Source organism: Halichoerus grypus, chromosome 10 (genome assembly GCF_964656455.1).
Source record: "Halichoerus grypus chromosome 10, mHalGry1.hap1.1, whole genome shotgun sequence".
NCBI lineage: Eukaryota > Metazoa > Chordata > Mammalia > Carnivora > Phocidae > Halichoerus > Halichoerus grypus.
In genome coordinates, this window is record NC_135721.1 from 60971517 (window position 1) to 60990149 (window position 18633).

At 38.7% G+C, this 18633-nt stretch overlaps 1 long non-coding RNA gene across 19 annotated transcripts in view; it reads right to left on the reverse strand.

The window, feature by feature from the left end:
* Positions 1 to 18633, reverse strand: part of LOC118533483 (uncharacterized) — a 595288-nt gene that overhangs the window by 48050 nt on the left and 528605 nt on the right. The window contains exon 5 of one of the 19 annotated variants that reach the window (XR_013441790.1): positions 16459 to 16538. The exons of the other annotated variants lie outside the window; for them this stretch is intronic. This is a non-coding gene — a long non-coding RNA (uncharacterized LOC118533483). The remainder of the gene's footprint in view (positions 1 to 16458; positions 16539 to 18633) is intronic. 19 annotated transcript variants of the gene reach the window in all.

Below are 18633 nucleotides of genomic sequence, written 5' to 3' on the forward strand. Positions count from 1 at the left end.
TTTTGGGTGAGGGTCGGGGGAAGAAGCACATGGTACTGTATTTTTGATGTTACACATGACAGAGACCTTAAAGAGAAGAAAGCAATTTCATCCATAATAGCTGAGCTCTGGGAAAACACAGAGCTTCATAAAACCTAAAGGTCAGCTTTCAAGGTGAGCAAGAACAAGAGTCAGAAATGTGAAATTGCCAGGTGGGTGTCAAGAACTTGGGCATTTGTATTTCCAAACTCTGAGGACTCCACCCCAAAGGTTGCTCCAATGCGAAGGGCATTGCCACTTCTCCAGGTTCCAGGCAACAGAAGATAGGTTTTTGAAGGAATGAAAGAAAAAAAAAAAAATCCAGCCTACAGAGCGCTCGAGAATCCCAAACCAAACGTTTGAGAAACACCGCAGTACAGGCAACAACTGACCATCACCCACGTGTGGGCACAAGGGAGCTCTTCAGGCTGTGGGCTCCTCTTGGGCAACAGCGAGGTAAAACCAGAGACCATTATTAAAGAGGCAATGACGGGTGTAGCCCTTCGAGGCTATGAGAGCTACTCAGCTGAGGGCCGGTGGTCCCTCCCTTGCTTTAACCCGAGGGTTCTAAGGCCACTTCTGTTGGCAGTGCTCTAACTCCTTCTGTGGCGACTCTGAAGATCTTAATGCCAGGGGAGGTGTTTGTGTCTCCAGTGATAAACAGGTGGGAAAAAAATAGTTCTTTGACCTTTACCAAGGTAGACATCTATGCCAGGATTCAGAAACAGAAGGTACAGGGGCAGAAAGAAGCCAAAGGCCTCCTGCAGCTGTGTTCATAGATCACTCCCACCCGGTGCTCCTGGGAGCAAATGATGACTAATTAGGCGGGCATGGCAGAAAAATAAATAAATAGAAAAAGGAGCTGGTATTTTTAGGAATGCAAATGCAACTCAAATCAGGCAACCTTAGCCAACGACCGTTCTCAAACCTTTCACTTGTTGCAAGAGGGGAGAAGGAAAGATCTGCAAGCAATCCAGCATCGGCTCAGAAGCCAAGGGAGTTGCTGGGGCTGTGGGAAAAATCACTACGTACCTCTGGGAGCCGCAGGCCCGTCTGCTTCTTTCTTTCATTTTGACTTCCTTGGTGCACTTTTCCCTGTGGCTTTTAGGGAAATTTATAAAAGAAGGAGAAGAAGGAGAAGAAAAAATACACACAGATACTGACATACACACACACGTGTGCATGTTTATTATGTTCTTTTCTATAAATGGAAATAGAGACAAAAGGAGGAAAGTCTAATTTGCGGTTCAGTTTTCCGGCCTCAGTTCTGGCTCACCAATGAATCTTCTTATATACAAAGCTGACTGGAGGGAGGGGGGGATTGAATAACAAATTTATGTGATACAATCACATCATTTACAATCACATAATGGACCATATCCCAATTTTCAAAAGGCATAAAGTATCCTCATTAATACGATAAGTGCAGCAGTCAAATCAGCACTGTGATTTTATCAGGGTTTTTGACTGTACATGAATTAGAATGTAAAATGCATACAGAATTTTTAATGGGAAGGCTTTAACATTCACTGAATGTATTTCTTACTGTCATTTGCATCACATTAAAGTGAAATTCTACATAAAAGGATAAAGAGAATATGTCCTAAATTACAGTTTTTCCATAGTTGTCATGTCCACACATAGAAAAATCTGATTCATAAGCTTAAACATGATCCTAAATCTGAAAAGGCTGCACCAGTTCCCTATTTGTTTGTGGGGTTTATGCGGCTGTCAGGACTGGGTCGAACTCTGTAAGGTCAGATTGTCAGGACAAAGCTAATAAAGATCATGGGGTGGGGGGGCAGGGAGAGGATGATGGTATTCACTGTCTCTTACCCTAGTACATTATTAATCCTGTGACTGCATTTCTCATTCCATTCCAGACTACTACAAAGTCACTCATGTTCCTTAGAAGTATTTTGTTGCATCATATAAAGCTTCTGTCTTCCATCTGATTCACTTGAATAGAGTTTATGGACCTAGACAGAATGCTGTGTAAGTGCAACTTTGCATATTCTGCCCTGAGTGAGTTATATATATATTGCTATGTACACAGCATATAACGTGAACGCTAGCTTCATACGAAACCTGTGCGTGTCTGCTTGTGTGCTGAAATATGATCCAGATGTCAGAAGTTAGTCTCAAGCTAATGGCAGTTGGGAACGTGTGCTCGGCGGCTTCTACACACTGAGGCAAAAAAAAAAAAAAGCAACCTGTCATTTCTCATTAACCTCACATCACACACAAAAGTCAATGATTGGTACATAACAATTGATGCAGAATCCTAGGAGTCTGAGAAAGAGTGTTTGGCTTCCTCAAAGAGACCAAGGTATCACCTGCCCGGCTAAGACGACAGACTAGGGCTGGTGAGTACCTGCTGCAAACATACTGACCACCTGCCCCCTGACAGGCACACCTGCTCCACGTGTAGGAATTCACACTCGGAATGACACAGATCTGCTACCATTTTAGAGTCTGGGAAGAGGATGCTACCATTCACCCAATAGAAAGACATGCACGGAACTTGGAGTGAAATAGTTGGAACTCGCAACAAATCCTGCAAGTGCTTTTTGCTCCTAGAAAAAAGCATTTTATGTATGCACGTGGCACCAGCCCACATAGAATGAATGGCTTTCAGGATGGCCAGTCTATCCATTTTAATTGTTTTATCTTTAATACTTTGTTTAATCACTTTATCTTTGATAAAGATCAAAGGCTGTATAGAATAGCGTTTGGCATCGATGGCCACATATTGCAGTTAATTCCGGTTCCTCCTCCTTGAATATATATAGATTATAGATTTTATCTATATTGTATACCATTGTTAGCAAAATGCATGAATATCCTTCCATATCTAGAAACAGGGTTTTTTTTGTTGTTGTTTAAAGATTTTATTTATTTATTTGCCAGAGAGAGAGAGAGAGAGCGCACAAGCAGGGGGAGCGGCAGGCAGAGGGAGAAGCAAGCTCCTCGCTGAGCAAGGAGCCCAATGCAGGACTTGACCCCAGGATGCTGGGATCAGGACCTAACCCAAAGGCAGACCCTTAACCAACTGAGCCACCCAGGCATCCCTTGAAACAGTTTTTAAAACATTTATAATGATGACAAATGTTACCCTAGGCCCCTTTCTTTTCTTTTCTTTCTTTCCCCTCCCTCCCTCCTTACTCACTCAGCCTTCCCTCCTTCCTCCCTCCCTTCCTTCCTTCCTTTCTTCCTTCCTTCCTTCCTTCCTTTCTTCCTTCCTTCCTTCCTTCCATCATATTCCTTGCATTAACATGGGAATTAGAGTTTGGTCCCCCAAGAGAGATATATTCAGGTATCTGGACCACTTTGAGCCATGATAAATTTATTCTTTGTGATACCTAAAATACTTTAAATGACAAGAAACCTGTGGAGAAGCCATTTACGTATTGATGGATCTTAAAACTCAAAGAAATTTCCTGACAATAATATTACTCAATGCAATTATTTCTGTCCCCAAATGTATGCCTATTACCATCATAGACTTCATAATGCCCTTTCAGTGGGCAGTTCACCTGTTGGAATCCTGGCCTTAGCTCTTCACTGGCTGGGAGAATATTAACAAGCCTCCTACCCTCTCTGAGGAACAGTTTGCTCATTTGTAAAGTGGAATCAATGATAATAATTTACTGACTTACTACGGCTATGTAATAGGATGATGTACATCAAGTATCTAAAGTAGCTCCAGGCACAATGAAAACAGTTCATACTGTCTGATCTACCATGCAAGATGTTTTACCTTGTTTTTGCCAAAAGCTAAGGGCATCCACACCTATTTTAAGAACTAAATTAATGCTATGAAACCTGATTACCATCATGATGACTGTATAAATTCAGGTAAGTGAACCACCTTTTCTTCTCCAAAAAAATTAGGATAAATATCTTTAACTTCCCTTTTAGTCCCTGCTGACTCCCTTGGAGCTATTAGTAAAATTCAGAAATGGAGAGAAGTATATTAGAGCAAAGAGAAACTATGTTCTTTTTTATTGTTTGATCTGGTTTAATAAAAGATGTATATATTTAAGGTGTACAACATGATGATTTGATATGTATATCATAGTGAAATGACTATAGTCAAGCTAACTAACATATCTTCTTCACACATAGTTGTTTTTTGTATGTGATGAGAGCACCCAATTGTACTCTTTTAGCATATTTCTTGGATTCAATACTTTATTTCAATTATAGTCATCATGCTGTACATTAAATACTATGTTCTTTATTATGTATTGGAATCAGAAAACAAAATTTATTTTAACATCTTCTATCATATCTTTTGTTTGTTTCATAATTTCATCAGAAACATAGTAACAAGATGTCTGTTTGACCTGGTATTTCTCTGAATTATAAAAAAGCAAGACATAAAGTTTTCTAGTTCTAACCCGTCTCCTAACTCACCTTTAGCGTAACACAAACACATTTTTACCTAATTTATACAGAGAAAGAATGTATTCTTTCTGTGACCATAGGCCTGTGTAAATAATAGCAAAGTGGATTCACATTTCCTCAAATTCTACATTTGTTGTATAACACAAGGCATTTCCAAGGCATTGCCTTCCACCTCCAGATAAAACCAGTAATCTATCTCAAGGGAGTCAAACTTAATACCACTGTCTTTTCCTTCCTATTACATGCATGCTGTTTGTTTTTACCTTGTTACCCATGCTTCATTCTTTTCACATTATCTGTTCTTAAGAATGATTCTAGTATTTTACAGTATATAGATGTGTTAAAATTATTGGCAAATAATTTTTAAAAGTACCTGAACTTTTTACCTTGCATTCTCTACTTCCCTCCTGTCAGCCCATATATAGGTGTAAACATTCAGTAAACATAGGTCAGATAACACTACAACCTCAAAGATTTTGTGTCTCAAAAAATGCCTGATTCCATTTAAATCATTGAGGCATGATAGTCCAACTTACACTACTCATCCTCTTTGTTTCACCTCTTGCTTTATTGGAAAGAAATTGCTAATGTGTAGTATTTGTAATATCTCTAACTAAATCTGCTAAATAAGGTGTCACTAATACTGCTTTCACTTTTCTTTGAGGCTTTGTCTATAAAAGATGAGGCAGGGAGACTGATCTAAATCAGCTATGCAACTAATTTAACGAAACTTGGTTTGTATTCACTCCTTAAAATTTAGGTGTTCAAGGTCAAACTTTTCCCAATAAAATTTATTTATATAAGGAGACAAAGTCATAGGTTTGATCTTGGTAGACATGAGGACTTACAAATTTCTATTAAACAATTTTAAAATGGAACAGAAAGGTTAAAAACCAAAACCACACAGTCGCTTCATTCATGTATAGCTTTATTTCAATCTCATTGCTTATAGAACCTATTTGTATAATGATAAATAATTTGGGTCCTCACTGGGCTTCATCTACTCTCAGAACTTTGATTTCTCTGACTATGCTTTTTAAAAATTGTCTGGGGGCACCTGGGTGGCTCAGTCGGTTAGGCGTCTACCTTCGGCTCAGGTCATGATCCCAGGGTCTTGGAATGGAGCCCCGCATTGGGCTCCCTGCTCAGTGGGGAGCATGCTTCTCTCTCTCTCCTTCTCCCTCTGCCTGCCGCTCCCCCCTGCTTGTGCTTGTGAGCGCTCTCTCTCTCTCTCCGTCAAATAAATAAATAATCTTAAAAAAAAAAAAAATTGCCTGAACATACTCTAAAAAAACTTTATAAATATATGTATCCACCTTTCTTTTCCAGGTGATAACTTTTTTTTTCATTCTCTCCATCTACCAATCTATTAATCTTGATCTATTTCCCTTGGTTTACTCTAATGTTTCAGTTGCCCTTTGAGAAATTATTCTTCAGTAGAGGACTTTTTATCCCATACATTGCATTGTCTTTCTTCCTTTACACATCTGGTCTATTCTCCTTCTCCATCCTTTGATATCTAACAGAGTAAGCATTATAATAGTAATCGGGCCCATCTATGATATGTCCATTAAAGCCTAGGGAGCTAATACACCCAAGGATGTCCTCTGAAGATTTACGAGGAAAGGTAGATTGTGGCTCACCCCCTGCCAGAAGGCTGGACCCAGAACCTTTCCTCACCCCAGTGCATTCCAGAGGTACTTTGGGATGCCCTGAGGAGCAGGAAGCAAGAAGTCAGGCTACATTCATTGCATTTATATAACTCTTTTCTTTCAAACTGCTCACATAATGTTTGCAGATGCTTTAATCAGAAAGAATTTATAGAAACCTTTGCAGATTTCCCATTCCCTCCAAGCCCCACACCCCATTCTACAGATGTGGAAATTTCCCCAAAGTATCAAAGTGCTAAAGAGCTGAATTTAAGCAAAACCTCAAGTTTTCCTATTGTTCCACAACTTCTGTCTTTCTAGACTCTGCTGAAACCCTGCAGCAATAAACTTCTACAGCCTGCTTATTCTGTCCACCAGTCCCCATTTCCAAATGTGAAAAAGGCCAGGGAAGTTTGTCCTCTTTTGAATTCTCACCTTCTCAGGTCATGAAACTGTCCTTCCCCTTATTGTAAGTAGATTTGTATTTTACTCAATTCTGTACCCTACAATCTGTCTCATAGTTAAGGTACACTATGAGGTACAATACCTTGAATGTATTTATGTGAAAGTGCGGTCTTTTCTTTCTTCCCCTCGCACAAGAGTATATATAGAAGGGAACTACTGTTACTTATTTTTATTCCTCTTGCTTGCATCCAAGGAATTTCCCAACAGTCAAGTTGAAGCATATACATCGGAACAAAACTGCTACATACTACTGTCTTCATCCTGGTCACTTCCTCTTTTATCCCTGGCACCAGTGCCCTGACACTGACACATCGACGTTCTCCTGGTGAGAATTAGCCTCTCACATTCATTTACATCCACTTAATTGCAGTTGCTATTGTTTAGTCTGTTAACCTCCAGTGAGGGTGCGATTCACGTGAACGCTGGGGAAGCACAACCATTCGATTAGTTCTGCAAAGTAGATTAAAATCTGCTGGCTAATTGGAGGTTGTCCATACTGCTGCCTTCCTTTCAGCACTCGGTTGAACAAATGTCAGGTCTTCAAAGGAGGGCTCTTAGTTGGAATATGGAAGACTTGACCGGACCCAATAGCATTCTAGGAGCGTGTCCGTGTATAGGACACTGTCTAGGCACTGTGCCAACAAGTATTGGCAATCTGGTCTCTGCCTGCAACCCGCAACTAGCCTTTTGATTGGCAGCTTGCCTTCTTCCTCTTCACAAGAAGCACATGCACACTGGAGAAACTCCAACTTGGTATGTGGCTATATCATTAGTATCCCAAATTGGTAGAAATTTCATTTTGAAATATTAGCACTAAGAAAACTCCTTATGAAACAAGTTTGTCTAGTTTGGGGGGAAATGAGAATTAAGAATATGATAGTCTCACTTGATCCAAAGCATGATGCCATGTTGGACATAGCTTATTTTGTTAGAACTTACCACCGGTGTGCTGGCAAACACACTTTGGTAACACTAACCTGTTGCATGGTTGCAGGCAATGAAGTCCCAAAGTTTTCCTTGCCAACACATCATCACCATGTATACATTAAACTGAAATGTTTTAAGATATTTAATTATGTTTTATCTAAAGAAGATGGAAAGCTTCCATATCCACTTCAGGAATTCTAAGAAATTGCAGCAGGTCAAATTTCTTCATTTAATCTAAAATGATGGTCCCATTATGGTTTCAGTCTACCTCTTCAGCACATTTTCTGAAGGTACCCTAAACCCCAACCATTAAAAACTGCAACCCTTCCTCAGATGCATTTATACTTTTTTTATGGCCTGGTGTCTTGATGTTGCTGTTCTGGCTATCTGGGGTTTGTTATACGAACTTTGGACACATACAGGAAGAAGTGCTTATGTTGACCCGAGGAATCAACATCAGGAATTGATCTAAACACCTGCCAATTTCTTTACATCAATTGTATCACTAATCATCCCAACAGACGTGTGGGAAGGATCCTCTTATACCTGTTTATTGATAGGCTGAGGCTCTGAAAGTTTGAGTGAACTGTGTGAGGTGACATAGTCAGTAAGTAACAAAGCATTGAATCAAAATCCAGTTCTATATGACTCCAAACCTACTTCTTTTCTGCCTCATCAGAGAGGTGTTCCCTAAGAAGAGAGAAATCCTGAGCTGCAACTTAAAGAAGATCAAAGTGCTAACAAGATAGAAGGTGAAGAGGTCAGCATTTCTGGGGAGGAACCCCCCACCTCACCAGATGTGTGGTGGTGGGTACATCAAAGGTAGCCAAAAGCACTGGGAGGCTGATAGAGGAGGATGAGGGAAAAGGGTGATAGACCTTAGGACCACATGATGTCTCTGAGGGGCAAATCACAAACTGGCAACTGTGCACTAGCTGGAGAACCTCAAATAGCTTGTGGAGACAATAAGGAAGACACTAAGACTGACTAGGAATCCAGGGGTTCTGGGACTTAAAGACCATACTGCTGACTGTCTCCTCTGAAGATGCCAAAGAAGAAAGTATTTCATTGTCTCTAAAGGCTGCAGATGTGGTAATTACACAGCAGATCATAAAGTACACACCTCAGGACAGAAGGGTTTGGCTGACTCATCAGTGTTTTGTCTCTTTGTTTCATCTTTCCATTGTACATGAAGAAGATAAGCAACCCAGAAAAAGAAAAACCTATTCGGGATAAAGTCACAAAGTAAGAATTACCCCTAACATTTGAAGGGCCTGGAGGAAGACCACAAAGGGAGGCCCTCATACTATGATGTCAAAATATTTTAACATTAGAATTCAAGTTAGGAAACTACCGACTAAAATAGATCCTATCTTCTTATCTTAATTAATATAAGAACAATGTAATGACAGTCTGGAAGTCCAGGTGTCAATTTAGAATCTTGGGGCACCTTGGAGTTCTATGGTTGGAATTGGCGGAAGAGGGAAACCTTACCCCAGCCCATTCTTCCCATCCCTGCACTGTGACGTCCTCATGTGTGTAGACACATCTTCCTACATTTCCATGTTCAGTCCACACTCAGCTCTTGGGAGAGGAGAGGCCATTGATAAGGTCCACCTCTAAGAGAATGGACCAAGGTAAAAGGCCTGTGTAGGCCCTAAAAGTGGGTTTGGGGCCATCTGGATCATGAATTTGGGGATCTAGTATACCCAGAGCATGCCCTAGATGGGGGCAATGTTCATGATCCAGTTGGGAAAGTTTCTGAGTACTTCGGACAATTGATCCATTAGTGAGAACTAAAATGGGACAGAGAAGTAATAAAATGAGCCCAGCAAAGCACAGGAATCAAGGCAGGGGTAGCTTCTGCCTGGATCTAGAAACACTATTGCACAGAGAAGTATAAAAAATGCTGTCCTACAACCCATATATCCTGCTTGGGCACCAAAGTTCCTCTTTGTTGTTTCACTAGGCTCACAACATTGCACAGCTTCAGGTGGCCCCAATCATACTGGAGCACATGGTAGCCTTGCATTTGGCATAATCAGGGTTTTAGTAAGAGTCCTTAAAAAGTGGTTGTGGTTTTAATGCTAATCATTTTAATTTTTCAATCAGCTAAACATCTTTCAAACTCTCCTGCTGTCCACATATTGTCCCTACCAGCTCAAACATGAAGATTCACCCTGTCATGAAACAAAGAAAAAATTTTGAGATTCCATTTAATTTCTCCACTGACAACACACAAGCGCACACAAGCACACACACACACACACACACACACACACACACACACACACACAGTTTAAGTAGCTATTTAATATTGTCCTAATTAAAAGTTGTATTCACCAGCAAATTGAGCCTAAGAAGTTCCTTCTCAGCTGTAGCCTACTCATTTGGCTACAGAGCTTGCACAATCAGAAAACCTTCAATCAGTTCAAAATGGAGAGCTTCCCTCTGCAAACTCACTCTACAAACTATATTAGGCTCCACATCACATCTCCCCTCCTTTGGTCCTAGTGGATAGAACAAGTTTCTCTGAGAGGATCTTTTCTATTGACCAAACTTTAAGTTCTTTTCCCAGATCCCTAACATGAGTTGACTGAATTTCTTGAAGCTTTTGTGTGTAAAGGTTGCAGAATGTCAATTCTCCAGTGATGGGATTTGGAAAAAGGAATGAAACCCAGAGCCTTTATTCATAGTGTGTGAGGAACCTCCTTTTATTACTAAGCATTTCATACAATGATATTAGGGCTATTTGCCATGTTCCTTTTATCCAAGGGTTTGACACAATTTCTCTTTGTTCTGAGGACTTGGTCCTAAAGTTATATCAGTAATAATCAGTAGCATTTATTGAGAGCCTATGATGTTACAGACATTGTGCTTGGTATTTTTCATGAGTTGTCTTCTAAGCTTCTACCAGCCTTATGAAGTGATTATGGTTCCTATTACTTTTTATTATTACTGCTCCTGTTGTTGTTATTATTAATATTAAAATTATAAAGATGAGAAAACTGAGGCTTGGAGAAGCTAAGTAACTTGTCCAAAGTCACATAGCTAGTAAGCTACAAAACTGCACTAAAACCAGACATTATGACGGACTCCAGAGGCCTTCTACGGCATGACACAAATGCCCGATAGCATTTGTAAAGCAAATTTCTGGGAGGCACAAAGAGGGGGCATGTGTTCTTTTGCCTCTTAATTCCTTAATCTGGAGGGAATTTACAGGAGATAGTACCAAGGTGGAGTAACCAGGATCATATTTATCCTCCCACCTGAAACAACTGAAAATAAGGAAGAATTTATGAATCTATATATACAGTTTTCAAGACACTGGACATTAAGCAACTAAAGTGAGTGATAGCTGAGAGATGGGGCAAAGGAAGCAAGCCCTAAGACTGCTCCACCTTACTCCCTTGAGTGAGTTCTTGGGCTACAGAACAGAGGAAAAACCATTCTACTCCTAGGTATTTACTCAAGAAAAATAAAAATGTATGTCCACACAAAGACTTGCTCGTGATGTTTATAGCAACAGCTGTATTTGTAAGAGCCAAAAATTAGAAACAACACAAATATGTAAATAAAATTTGATGTATCTTTTCAATGGAATAGTACTGAGTATAAAAAGGAATAACTATTGCTATATGCAACAAAGAGATAAATCTCAAAATAATGATACTGAGTAAAAAAAACTAGACAAGGGAACATACCATATGCTTATAATTTATATAAAATTCTATAAAATGCAAATGAATCTAAAGTGACAAAAAAACAGATCAGTGGTTGGTTGAGTGTGGGAAAGGACTGCGATGGTAGATAAGGAAACTTTAGGGGTGATGGATATGTTAATTATCTTGACTATATGAATAGTCAAGGTTTCATAGGTGCATGTACACACCAAAACTCAGCAACTTCTATACTTCAAATATGTGCAGGTTATTGTAGGTCAAGTATGCCTTAATAAAGCCTTTAAAATAAACAGAAAGCGTTTAAATTAACAAGATGAAAGGTTTCTTTCTTCTTGCTGTAATTTATTTTGGTTTGTTATCATAGAATCTAAGTGTCATTAAGAGTGGATGTATAGTTTATCTTACTCATTTTGGATCTCTAGTGCCTACAATTAGGTGTGTTCCAATGACTACTTCTGAGTAAGAAATTACTCCCAAAATGGAGTGGCATAAAATGGCCATATGTCATGCTCATGGATTCTGTGCATCAGGAATTAGGGAAGAGTGATGATGGCTTCTCTCTGCTCCATGATGTTTGGAGTCCCAACAAAATTGCTGGGGACTGAGAACATTGAGGGTCTTTTTAATCACCACATAGTCCCTTCATGTGATCTCCTCAGCATGGAGGTTCTGGGGCAGCAAGACTCCCATCGGTTCTGGGCTCTCAAGGTATGGCACCTAAGAGAGAGATCCAGGAAGAAGTTGGACCTAGCTCCAGAGTCAGGAAGAGTCACTTCCACCACACTGTTTTTAGTTGAAGCATTTATAAAGATCTGCCCAGGTTTAAGGCAAGAGAACAAAGAGTGCACTTCTCAATGGAGGAATTCTCAATGTATTTGTCAACATTTTAAGGAGAGCATATGGGATGGAATATATATTGGTTCAGCTACCTTTGAAAAAAATGAGTCTGCTACACAATGTTTGTGTCATTAAATGAATATATAAAAAGGGTTAGTCATTTCAACTTTGCTTACAGTCCTCCATGCTACATAAAATTCAGGCATTCGTTCTACAAACAGCTAGGATGCATTTTCTATATTATGTGGATTCAAAGAAGAATGTTATAACCTATATCTTGGATGAAAAATCTAATATTTTAATAAGATAAATATATGCAAAAAGATAAAGAGAAAAATTTGAGTAATGGCAATTTGTCATGGAAGGTTTGATAGGTCTTGGGTAATATATGTAGGGACTATCAGCATTTTAAGAAGGCAGAGACTCCCAGCAGCTGAAGAAATTAGTAGATCCTACATGAGATGTGTACTATTAGAAGTAGGACTCAAAAGATGAGTAAGATGGGGCGCCTGGGTGGCTCAGTTGGTTAAGCGACTGCCTTCGGCTCAGGTCATGATCCTGGAGTCCCGGGATCGAGTCCCACATCGGGCTCCCTGCTCAGCGGGGAGTCTGCTTCTCCCTCTGACCCTCCTCCCTCTCATGCTCTCTGTCTCTCATTCTCTCTCTCGCAAATAAATAAAATCTTAAAAAAAAAAAAAAAAAAGATTTAAAAAAGATGAGTAAGATTTCTACAGAAGATGCTGGGAGATGTTGGAAGTAAGGAAATAAGCAGAAAAGTTTGATTCAAGTAATTGTCTAAACCTAGCACATTATCTGAAACTCCAAGAACCCTCTTAAAGTGACAGATTCCACACCCCACCTCCAAGATGTTCCAATTTATGAAATGCCCCCCCACCATCATCTATTTGATGACCAAATAGATTTTAGAACCACTGATAGGTCTACATAGATGGGAGTGAAGGTATCTATTTTAAAAGTTTGGGGACTCAAAATATGAGTCAACCGGTCTGCAAAGGAACTGATGATTATTCCACCTATAGTAATTTATCTCAGCACCACACTCTCCAGCTAAACCCTGAATGGTGGTGACAAATCAGATCATGAATTAGTAAATGATAAATGACGAACAATAGTAGCATTAATTACTTGAGGATGCATAGATGAGCCTACAGTGTAACTTGAAATTATAATGTTTTAAACATGGAATTTTAGAGCCAGGAGAAAGCTTAGCAATCTGTTAAGTCATTTACCTAAGGTCACAGACCTATTTATTTCTTCCTTAAAAGTATATATGAAGTTACTGATAGGCACCCTCATATTCTCTGTGGAGGAGACTGTGAAAGCTGGTTTCACAGGGACAGTTTTATTGGAGAAATATTTTGTGATATGGAATGAAAGGTGCCTTATACACATAAGATGTTATGCCTATCATATTGCTGTCATATTATTTATAAAGCATAGGCTCTTTGTATCATTTTTATGCACTAGTAGATTTTGGCAGTTCTGTGGTTTTTCTCTGGTACATGATTTATTGTGTCAACTAATCCTGAAACAAAAAAATCCACAGTAAATAAGTAGATAAATTGACGTTTGTCCAGCAAAATGGTACAGTATGAAATCTATATTTCTTTGCAGAAATTGAAAGCTATATGAGAAATGCAATCATTGTTTGGCAGTTATGAATAGCTAAGTCTGTCCTTTGCCAAAATTTCTAATTTCTAATTAAGATTATAGGTAATATTTCTCTCTGTCTCTGTCTCTCAGAATGACATCTGTGGGTCTCTTTTGATAATGAATACACCAAGGGACCCAGAGTTAAGTCTAGGCCTCAGAACTAGGAACATTTCCATCAAAGATGGTTTGTTAATAATAAAGTAAGGAGGAAAAAAGCTATTTGCTTCTTTTGTGGCTCTGACCCTCCCTTGGTCCTGCCAGGCCTGCCTGAGCATCAGCAGAGTTCAGTGGTAATTAAAGCAACAGTGTTGTGAAAAAAGTGTGAATTACTTTTACGGGAAGACTTGGATGTTGCTGGTGACTGACAAAGCACAGCGGGGGGCTCTGCAGGATATTAAAGAGTGATGGTAGTCCCTGTGTTGTAAGGTGGCTTTTCAGCACAATACAAAATTGTGACTTTTCACAAGTTGATATCTCTGGAACCATTCGAGTTATCAGCTTAAAATTTAGGTTTTTCTTTCTTTCTTTCCTTTTTTTTCCCCTTCCTTTGGCAAGGTTGTGGAGCAAAACTATGTCACATTTCATGAAATGTGGTGTGGTGGTTGGAATGATGGAGAGCTAAAGTATATTTTCTTTCTTTTCTTCCCCTGGATTTTTGACTCTATTATGGAATTATTTCAACCTTGAAGATTGTTGAAAATAGTGAGGAAAAAAAGCTATAAAGGATCATATGTTCAACCCTCTCTTGGCAAGTTATTTCAATGTCAACTATCTAAGTTTTCTGTTCTGTCATTTTTAAAGAAGAAAGAAGTACAGACCAGCACTCTGTTGACAATGCCAAGGAATGCCAACTCTGCACTCTCGACAGTGGGGTATAAATATCTGCATGGATGGTGAGCTCATTCCACCAACCCAGCCAGGAAAAGTTCTGATCTTGCTCTTTATTGCTGCAAATCTTGTTAAGCCAACGCCCACACAGGTATGATATAATGTTGATTCTGCTCCTTATCCAGTAAGAAAAAAATGTCTTTAGCTAAATCCAATAAACTACATTCTGCAGACGTGAAGCAGGAGAATAAAACAGCTCAATAGGCTATTAATCATTTTTCATTTTATATGTTATCAGACACATTATCAGTATTCCTGAATCAGGTTCCTAGAGCACATGTGAAATTCTATGTAATGGCATTACCAACAGACTGGGCATCCTGCCTTGGTACAAAATAGGAAAAGATGTAACTGAAAGGCAGTGGGGAATATGTATGTAATGTGAGCTTGTATTTGTGATATATTTCTGGTATAAATGAGGAATCATATATTGGGGGATATGCATATGTTCTTTATCGTTTATCACTTCCTTCCTTAAGCAAATGAATTGAGATGATAAGCAATATTCCTGCTCTTGGCATATTTTCAGTATGAAAATATGGCCACATCTGACATCAGGGGACCCTCTATGGATCAATGACAGTATGGTGGGTAACAGCACAGACACTGGAGTCCTAGTGTCCTCACAGACTGTACAACTACAATTTCCTCATGTGTAAAAAGGGTGTAATAACCATTCCCACCTTACTTTGAAGATAAAGTGAGTTAAAATATAAAAATTGCTTAGCAAAATGCCATGGGCATGGCATGCAGGAAACAATTGATAAAAGGTGTTATCATCATCATCATCATCATCATCACCATCAAACTCGGTGCTATTATGAAGCAAGGTGAATCTGGGAATTCCCTTTGCTTTTAGATACACTGATTCTGTTTGATTTGCCAATCAATGGGGTAATATTTTTAAAGTAGTGCAAGGTTATAAAATGGCATTTAGGGGATGAGGCTGTGACATGCCAAACAATAGACTCTTTAAATAGACAACAATGATATAAACAGAATAACTGGGGTGCTCCAAATGACATTCTTTCACCCCACTAGTGCAAAGTTTAATTAGTATGTAAATAGCATACTCATTTACAATTGACACAATGCCACCTCTTTTCATGCCAAGCTGTCAGGGCCTATGAAACTGCAAAATTCCTGACATTAAACATTTGTTGTAAACTGATCCTTCCAAAAGTAACTTAACTAAAGCTGAAAAGGTGGGAAAAGTGATAATTGCTTTTTTTTTTTTTTTTAAAGCCACTTCTCCATTCTTTCTTTCAGAGAAAGGGGTCCACGCTGCTTTTAGGGAGAGGTACAGCACATTATATCAGGCTTAGGGTAGATTCTATAAAAGAAAAAAAACCTAGGAACCACCAATCCCAGAGTGATGAAAAGCAAAACGGGTAAGAAAAAAAAATACCCTCAATTGACACAGCTATTTTCATCACATCAAATCAGCCATCTGTTCTTGACATAGTTTATTATCATTAGGAAGATTTTCTCAATTCAGACATGGTGATGAGGAAAGATGAAGAATTAACCAGATAAATAGCCAATTTGGAAAATTCAGGCTGAGACCCTTTCCCTCAATTTCCACTCCCTCTTTTCTCCCTGCTCCATCATCACACTCCAATTATTCCAAGAAAAGCTTCAATGACATGATTAGACATGTTTATAGTGTTGTTTTTCTCCCACTTGCATTTGGCATAACAAACTAAACACGCTAGGTATCAAATCACACAAAGGTGACCAACATTGTATGAAAAAAATAATAATTTTCCATTGTTAAAAATTACTGCATAAACTTAGAATGACAGGTGGCCACAGTTAAGGGTGAAGGAATTAAATACTCTGAATTTGAGTATAAATTGCTGATGCTTTCCTCCTGGAACTTATTCATTAGAAATCCATCAATTTACCTTGGGATAAGAGTATTTAGAGAAGAACATTTTCTTTGAAATCATCATGGAGTAATTCCAACAGCTCTGTGTGGGATAATCTGGAAGGAATAAGTAAACGTTGGAAACTGATAATAAAATGAAAATATTTAAATTGTATGTTTAATCCTGACTTCATAAAGTGAAGTTGGAAATTCATAAAAGTTAAGCTCATAAATTTAGGGTAAAACAGCTAAAAGAAAAATTCTTGACAAATATCAACACAACTACTTGAAAAAATTAGTCAAGCTGGTTATTTTATCTACATAACATCAAAAAACAAGTTTGACTAATTCTCCCTCAAACAGTTCACAAAATCATGATGTTAGATTTATAAAAACTGAATCCACAGATTTGGGACTATAATTAAAATAATATCTTTTTGACTGAAAATTTAAAAATGGGAAGGGCAATAACTACTGAAGTTAAACCATGTAAATTCCTTCATAAAGGTACTGCCATCCTAACACCCAGGTTAGGATAGATCCTTTCTTTGATACCATTCCTGTGATCTTTTATTCTTCTTATTTATTTTTTAAAATATCTTATTTCATTTATTTGACAGAGAGAGAGAGAGCACAAGCTGGGGGAGCAGCAGAAGGAGAGGGAGAAGCAGACTCCCTGCTGAGCAGGGAGCCTGATACGGGATTCGATCCCAGGACCCTGGGATCATGACCTGAGCCGAAGGCAGACTTGTAACTGACTGAGCCACCCAGGCACCCTATTCTTATCATTTATACCTCAATATCTGACTTGTTTTAATTGCCAAAAAGAAAGTTCTAACTCCTCATTCTTCAAAACCTGTCAGAGTCGTCATTGTTGCTAGACTTCTTTTTTGGCACACTCTTTTCTTGATTTTGTCTATGTCATACAATCTTGACTGTTCTCATGACTATTAGAATTCTCTTGGTTTACTCTGTTGCCCCAACACAGCTAAATACAGATGCATTCATTTCAACGTAGCATTCATCAATTCAACAAATATCTGTTGAGAATCTACAGTAAGTCAGGTGCTGTGCTAGGTGCTGTGCATATAGTAGTAGGCCAAGTTGATGTGGCCTTGCCATCCTGGAGCTTACGTTTCTAAACCAGAGGTCAGCAAACTAAAGCCCTTGGGCCAAATCCAGCCACTCACCTGTTTTTGTAATAGCTTTTTATTGGAACAGAGCCATGCCAATTTATTTAATTGCTCTACAATGACATAGTTAAGTAGTTGCAACAGAGACCTTTGGCCCACAAAGCTTAGAATATTTACTCTCTGGCCCTTTACAGAAAAAGTTGGCTGACCCTGGTAGACTCTAGATCCATCATCAACCATTCCAGCTCTGCATTCTTTCTCTTAGGGAGTGCATTTTTGGTCTCTTATGGTTTGAATTACTTCTTCTACAGAAATGACTCCATAACCTCTATCCACAGTCATGACCTATCTTTTGAACTTCAATCACATACTTCTAACTGCTTATTTAGCATCCCCACCTACCCACCCAGCAAATATACCACCATTATTTCAAGATAACATAGCTAGGACTGATTTCATCTTTTCCCCAAAGAAGATGGTTTACTACCAACAACCTCCCAATCACTAGGACTTGAAAAGTTGGTCTCTCACCTTCTTTCAACATCCAAGTAGCAAGAAATAAAAAACAAATATACAGATTCTTTATATCTGTCAACTAAATTCTGTTTCTATCACTACTACATAGACCTAGACCCTAAAGCCTTATACTTAGAATAATGTAATCATCAATCAATCTCCCTATAGTCAACCTCTTATTTCTCCAGTGATCTTTCAGTTTCCTTAATATATCACTTTATATAAGTCTTCATGATCCTCAGTAGCTCCCCATTACCATGAGTAGGGGTTCTTGACCTGTGGTTGAGGCTCTCCCTTGAGGGGATGCTGCACAGCGACTTCAAGGGGTCCTCAAATCCCACTGAACACACTAAGAATTGCCTGAAGGCTGAGTCTCCCAAGTGGATACGTCACTATTTCTATTTTTCAAATGTGCATAGATGTTGTTCTGATAATTAAAATATAAATTTGCTTACATTGCAATTTACTAGTTTCATCTTAAATTTTTCTCATTCTTTATTTTCCCAAGTAATTGATTCTAAAGGTGCAACTACCTTAATGTATTTTGTAATAAAATGGTCCTT